Source organism: Ailuropoda melanoleuca, chromosome 11, assembly GCF_002007445.2.
Source record: "Ailuropoda melanoleuca isolate Jingjing chromosome 11, ASM200744v2, whole genome shotgun sequence".
NCBI lineage: Eukaryota > Metazoa > Chordata > Mammalia > Carnivora > Ursidae > Ailuropoda > Ailuropoda melanoleuca.
In genome coordinates, this window is record NC_048228.1 from 70950018 (window position 1) to 70956017 (window position 6000).

General features: G+C 37.2%; 1 pseudogene; it reads left to right on the forward strand.

Moving 5' to 3' along the window:
- The first annotated feature begins 5308 nt into the window (after positions 1-5308).
- Positions 5309-5701, forward strand: LOC100477318 (annotated as a pseudogene).
- The last annotated feature ends 299 nt before the right edge of the window (positions 5702-6000 follow it).

Consider the following 6000-nt stretch of genomic DNA (forward strand, 5'->3'; position numbering starts at 1 on the left):
GGCCTTCCTTGATTATCCAATTAAAATTAGATCCTCAATCACTCTCCATGTTACCATGTTTATTTTCATAGCACTTATGATCTAGGACAATTATTTGGGTTTTTTATTGTTTTTCTCTCTCCACTCACTAAAATAAAAGATCTATGAGTGTAGGAGTCTGGCATCAAAATGATTGGCACATAGTATGATATCAATATATATTTCTGAAATGAATTCATCGAGTACATTTTTATAAGAAAAGAAACATAATTAAAAGACATACTGGGTGAGCTTTATGCTAAAGCAAAATCTGATCTTTGCTTTCTAACTAAATTGTAAGAATCTGGAATCCAGTTCTATCATATTTATATTTACTGAACCAGGCCTAACACATGGCACATGGTATTTTGATGAGTATATTTTCTGTAGCCCATGTATTTCTCAGCAATCAAGTCAATAAGTTGGATTTCTATTGATGAAAGGGTGTGGTGCTCTTTCTGTGAAACAAATAAGATTCTAAACATTCAAAGTAAACTGTCATTTTCTGTGCTGGCATTTAGAGGTTATCGAGTCTATTGGTAACTTGGGTGATGCAACAAAGAATTCAAACATAAATTGGGTAAGATCCAAAGTCTTACTAGAAGCTGATTCGCATTTGATAAGGCTCCACGATTTATTAGCAAATTGAGAACTTTGGTGCTTTAATTTTGAACTGTGAGATCATCAGAAATCAATCTGTTTGGTTTAAATTAAATCAACTGAGTTCAAACTACCTGCACTGAGGTAAGATCTGATAAAATGTCACCGTAAGAAATGTCCACTTATTAGACATAACTTTAAAAAGTTGTAAAGGAACTATTTAGGTACTCATTAATTCATTAGAATGAAACCCATGTAATAAGTTCCTTCGTAATCTCAGTGTCAAGAAAAAGTTTGTCTTTTCAGATGAGGTCTTGAAATTCCATAATCACAGTTATTATTCAGCATATTTCCATTTATGCTCTGTGAGGGTAGAGATTGTGTCTTATTTGTTCACCATAGACTTTCCGGGCTCAACACATTTTTAAAAATTTTTTTAAAGATTTTATTTATTTATTAGAGCATGCAAGCACGAGTAGAGGGAGGAGCAGAGGAAGAGGGAAAGGAAACAAGCGCACTCTCTGCAGAGCAGGGAGCCCAACTCGACATGGACCTTGATCTCAGGACCCCAAGATCATGACCTGAGCCAGAGTCAGATGCTTAACTGACTGAGCCACCCTGCTCAACACATTTATCACTTAAAATGTAATGTTACAGAAGCCAAGGGAAGAGAATGTTCCAAAAAGGAAGGAATAGTCACTCATGTCAAATGCTGATAAAGACTGAGAGCTATCCATTAAGTGTAACAACAAGGTTATTTATAACTTTTACGAAAGTAGTTTCATACCTAGATAACAATGGGTTTAGAAAAGAGTGATTGGGTAGAATATAGAAAAAAGTGTGACTGCCCTTTCCCAAAGCTTAGTTGTCCGGTGAAAGGAAGTCATAAGGCAGATTTTCCAACTGGTGTTCTGTGAATATGCTATAGGTGTGCCACAAGCTATTGATCCATTCAGCCTTTGGGATGAGCTGCGGGCAGAGCTGAGCAACCTCCTTTAAGGTCCTCCGAGGGTACCTAGTATGGAATAAAGTCTAATGGCATTCTTGTGTACTGCACGGTTGATGAGAATGGTGGGCAGCATTCAGCTCTTTACCCTAAATGGCAGAAAGTTTAGTCGAAGGGCACATTGCTGCCCCTCGTGGGCAAAGGCTCTTGGGGCTGCCAGAGATATGTTCTTACTGCCCAGGGAGCATGGCAGGCATCCTAAGGTACAGCTAGCAGGATGGAGACCCAAGGAGACAGGACAGGGGCTTCTGGTGGGTGTAGTTTCAGGGAGTAGCCCCAGAGAGCAGCCCCAAATCTCAGTCTTCAAATTAATTCAACATGTCTGGCCTTTTGTAGTTGATGTATCTTTTTTGTGATGTCCAGGTCAGCTGCAGGTGGACTGCTCAAACAATGTAGATTAAAGCTCATTGTAATTTTGGTATACTTAAAATCTAAAAGTTCATTTGGATTCAAAATTCACTTGGATTATCACCAGTCATTTATGTGTTACATTTGTTAAAGATAACTATTAAGACTCTTTAGATAAAATTTCAGTTGTAAACATTGAAAGATTATTACATTCAAAATTTCTCATCAATGAGAACTATTAAGAATTCATTATTTAAAAATAAGTAAGTAAATAGGGGAACCTGGGTGGCTTAGTCAGTTAAGCATCTGCCCTCAGCTCAGGTCATGATCTCAGGGTCCTGGGGTCCAGCCCCGCATCGGGCTTCCTGCTCAGTGGGGAGTCTGCTTCTCCCTCTGCCCCTTACCCCTTTGTGCTCACTTGCTCTCTCTCTCTCAAATAAATAAATAATCTTTAAAACAATAAATAAGTAAATAAACTTTTAAAAAAAGAGGTGGGGCACCTGGCTGGCTCAGTTGGAATAGCATGCGACTCTTGATCTCAGTGTTGTGAGTTCAAGCCACATGGTGGGTGCAGATATTACTTAAAAATAAGTACATAAACATAAAAAAAAAAGAATTCAGAGAGATAATCATTAAAAAGGAAATTTGTGTGGCCATTTCAAATTTAAACCTACTATTTAAAAGTTACATTTAGAGAAGCAAGTTCAAATTTAAAAGATATATTTGGAGGTTTTATACAATTCAGTATTTATTCAGATAGAGTCAGTATTTTGTTTTATTATTCTCTTCCCTTATATTTTGTATTTTATTTTTTATCACAGTTATGCTGTAAATAGATATATACCTAAACATATAAAGAGATGTGTGTGTGTGTGTGTGCGCACAATCTCAGTATAGATGCCTCAATCCCCTCCACTTTATTCTAGTGAATAGCACAAATTTTGTCATTTTTCTGTGTTTGCCATAATGTAAAAAAAGTTGGGACATGTGTAGAATTTCTAAGGAGAGAGAGAAAGAGAGAGGATAGTGACTAGAGATCGATCAGTATAAATGGGAGAAGGACTGACCCATCCTTCGAAACAGGGAGGAAAAAAGTAATGAAAGGTACAAAACACCAGTTTATATATTTGTAAAGGAAAGACAAGGAAGTTGAGGATATTGGCAGGAGAATGTCAGAAATGATGGGCAATGGAATCAAAGTAGGGAAAGAGTGAAGACAGATGGGTATAAAGTTAGGGTTCTCAAAGACCTGGGAGTCACCATGATGTCAAAGCACAGTTGTACATAAAATTATCTGTGCGGGAGAGCAGGAAGAATATGATGTTGACCAGGTAGTGGAATAGAAATGTTTCATATTTGATGGATTTGCACCAGTACCACAAAAGACTTTGTCATCATTAAAATGGAGGTGATGGGAAATGCAAGGAAGGATAACAGAGTTTGGGGTTGCTGCAGGTTCAGAGCTACAGGCTAGTTCTAGTTTGATTCCTCCTAGCCATTGGAGTAGGAATCTGAGGGTTTTATAAGGGCAGAAGAAGTGATACTTAAGAGTAAAAGGAGGTAACCAGGGGGTTGTTGCTTACATTCTTAGAACCCAGTTTAGTTCACAAGCCTCAGGAGTGAAGTCTAGATTGAATCACATGTAAGGTCCACTCTAGTTTTTAGATTTTTATCACAGTACAGCACTTGAAGACCCTCTGAAAGGCAGGCTTCCCGGGGGATGTGAATTCACTGGCAGATAGGGCAGATGACTCCAAATAAGCATAGTTTTAGGCAAATGTTTTAGGTGAAAGTTTCAAGACCATTTACCCCCAGCTGTTCTTTGCAAACACATTACCATTCCTGACTTTCTTCTACAGAGAAATCTTGCATTCGTGATTGTCTGAATTTCTTCTAGAGCTGGTTTGAGGGAAACTTGGGATCCTAGTATGCATCTGAATTTATGCTGGGACATATTTTTCTGGGGTACATTTTGTACTTGGTTTCCATTTTACAGCAGGAGAGATGAAGAGAAGCATCAGTAAAATTCGGGTTTATGTTTCTATATTAATATGAATCTAAGAAAAGTCAATTAACATCTCTGAAATCCTAAATCACACAAAGTTGTAAGAAGCATGTATTCCTGGGTCCAGCACTTACACATGCAATTAATGAAGTGTTTTTCACTTTTCTTGAAGATTTGAGGTACTAGAAAGGAATTTGAAGAAAGAGAGGAGTAAGCATTCAGATGATATAGCCTAGGCTATGAATTCCTGGTTAACAACCTCAAATACTTTGTCCGGCTTTCTAATTAAAATTTAAAACAAACACCTTATTATTAAGGGCAGTATAGGTATTCCAATGATGCAGTTCTAATCAATGCTGTTTGAGAGCTAATAAATCCCAATTATATTATTTCTTTGTTCTTTCTTTAATCTCAGCTCTATCTCCAGTATCCTGAGTTTTGCATTCAAACATGTATTTGTCTACTTTGTTATAATTATGCAGAGTCAACTCTTTGTCAAAAGTTAGAGAAGGAGAATTTTTTCAACACCTAAGTGACTCTTTGTTTGCTGAGAATCTTTTCACTACAGTGCATATTTGAAGAGAAAGACTTTCTTACTTACATCCCCTGCTTGTCTTTCTTGTATGAAAGTTTCATTTGTAGGCAGAAGCAGGAAGAGGGAGGGGGAAATCCTCCACAGGAGATGACCCTTGCTGGCGGTGCTCCTCATGCTGTCAATCAATCAGAGAACCATCTGTCCCACTTTAGATTTTAGGAGCCATCTTGCACATCTGCTGTGCCTTTTCTATCACTTATAGAACACACTAAAAGCTGTTAGATGAATTAGGGAAACCAGAATGCAGCTGCATGTAGCTGATTTTGAATTTTTGCAGCTGGGTCCTATATGGCACTGTCAGTTTTGAAGTTATTTTTTATGAGATTGGAAAAGCAAAGAGAATTATTCATTTTATAATAGTAACTCCTAGGGTCTTAAAATTTTGTTCTCTGAAAATTTAAAATAACATATATTTTTAAAACTCCCACCAAATGTTTAAAATTTAAGCCAACTGTAAATATCTAAATAATTATTTATGAGTTCCTCTTAAGAAAAAGTATCACATGGGAAAAAATGTTTTTAAAACTGATTCAAGAGTTTCTGCACTCACGCTTGTGGTGGTAGCAGCAGGCGCACTCTGGACATGCAGAATGACACTGATNCTCTCACTGACTGTCTCTATCTCTGTCAAATAAATAAATAAAATCTTTAAAAAAAAAAAAAATAAAAAAAAAATAAAATTTAAGCCAACTGTAAATATCTAAATAATTATTTATGAGTTCCTCTTAAGAAAAAGTATCACATGGGAAAAAATGTTTTTAAAACTGATTCAAGAGTTTCTGCACTCACGCTTGTGGTGGTAGCAGCAGGCGCACTCTGGACATGCAGAATGACACTGATGGTTTGGTGGACCTATATGTGCTGCTGAAATGCACCCTCAGCAGTGGCATTAGCCACGCCAAGGACCACACATCCATCCAGATGAACATGGCCAAGGTCGACAAGATGACATGCAGGTTCAACGACCAGTTTAAAACCTATGCTATCCGTGGGGCCATTTGCAGGATGGTGAGCCAAATGACTCCATCCTCCCACTGGCCAAGGCCAACAGCATCATTTCAAAGAACTTCTGACTGGAGAGGATAATAGAGGTGGAATATTGGTCATTCAAAAAAAAAAAAAAAAAGCAAAAACCCAAAAGAAAGAAAGAGAAAGATTGATTCAAGAGCCAAGTACTTTCTCAGATGGAAGCAATTTGGTATCTAGATGCCAGAAGTTTGCAAGCTAGAAATCTAAAGTCTTACCATGTTCAGGCCAGTTTCCCTATATCAACTTCAAATTGACTGAAAGACAAACACAGCATTTACTTATTTGTCTATGCAGGAAATGAGAATTTTCTCATATAACAATGTTATATCATAGAACTTAAAAAGCTTACTGACCCAGAATATTAAACCATAGGAAATTAGTCCTAGCTGCATGCTTATA